Here is a 1,489-nt window from a genome sequence, read left to right as displayed (position 1 = left end):
CTTCTACTAACATAAAGGAATCTCTATACTTTGACATAGAGGATTCCTCTTTCTTTTCTTGTTCTCTTCTTCCCTATATGAGCAGGAACAAGGAAAAAGATACTCTTGTTGAAGATGATCCAGAACCTGAAAGGACTCTGAAGAGGAAACTAAGAGAAGCTAAACTACAACAATCCAGAGGTAACCTTTCTAAAATTTTCGAACAAGAGAAGGAGATGGTAGCCGAACCCAACAACAATAATGCAAAGAGAATGCTTGGTGACTTCACAAAACCAACGTCCAAATTTGATGGAAGAAGCATCTCCATTCCTGCCATTGGAGCCAATAATTTTGAGCTTAAGCCTCAACTAGTTGCTTTAATGCAACAGAACTGCAAGTTTTATGGACTTCCATCTGAAGATCCTTACCAGTTTTTAACTAAGTTCTTGTAGATTTGTGAGACTGTTAAGACAAATGGAGTAGATCCTGAAGTCTACAGGCTCATGCTTTTCCCTTTTGCTGTAAGAGACAGAGCTAGAACATGGTTGGACTCACAACCTAAATATAGCCTGGATTCCAGGGATAAGCTGGTCACGACCTTCTTGGATAAATTCTTTCCTCCTCAAAAGCTGAGATAGCTTAGAGTGGATGTTCAAACCTTCAAGCAAAAAGATGGTGAATCCCTCTATGAAGCTTGGGAAAGATACAAGCAGATGACCAAAAAGTGTCCTTCTGACATGATTTTTGAATGGACCATATTAGATATATTCTATTATGGTCTATCTGAATTTTCCAAGATGTCATTGGACCATTCTACAGGTGGATCTATTCACCTAAAGAAAACGCCTGAAGAGGCTCAAGAACTTATTGACATAGTTGCAAATAACCAATTCATGTAATAACCAATTCATGTACACTTCTGAGAGGAATTCCGTGAATAATGGGACGCCTCAGAGGGAGGGAGTTCTTGAAATTGATACTCTGAATGCCATATTGGCTCAGAACAAAGTGTTGACTCAGCAAGTCAACATGATCTCTCAAAGTCTGAATGGATGGCAAAATGCATCAACAGCACTAAAGAGGCATCTTCTGAAGAAGAAGCTTATGATCCTGAGAACCCTACAATGGCAGAGGTAAATTATATGGGTGAACCCTATGGAAACACCTATAATCCATCATGGAGAAATCATCCAAATTTCTCATGGAAGGATCAACAAAAGCCTCAACAAGGCTTTAACAATGGTGGAAGAAATAGGCTCAGTAATAACAAGCCTTTTCCATCATCTTCTCAGCAACAGACAGAAAATTCTGAACAGAGCCCCTCTAATTTAGCAAACTTAGTCTCTGATCTGTCAACAGCCACTTTAAGTTTCATGAGTGAAACAAGGTCCTCCATTAGAAATCTGGAGGCACAAGTGGGCCAACTAAGTAAGAAAGTCATTGAAACTCCTCCCAGTATTCTCCCAAGCAATACAGAAGAGAATCCAAAAGGAGATTGCAAGGCCATTGA

Source organism: Arachis duranensis, chromosome 4, assembly GCF_000817695.3.
Source record: "Arachis duranensis cultivar V14167 chromosome 4, aradu.V14167.gnm2.J7QH, whole genome shotgun sequence".
NCBI lineage: Eukaryota > Viridiplantae > Streptophyta > Magnoliopsida > Fabales > Fabaceae > Arachis > Arachis duranensis.
Note: the sequence above shows the minus strand (reverse complement) of the source record.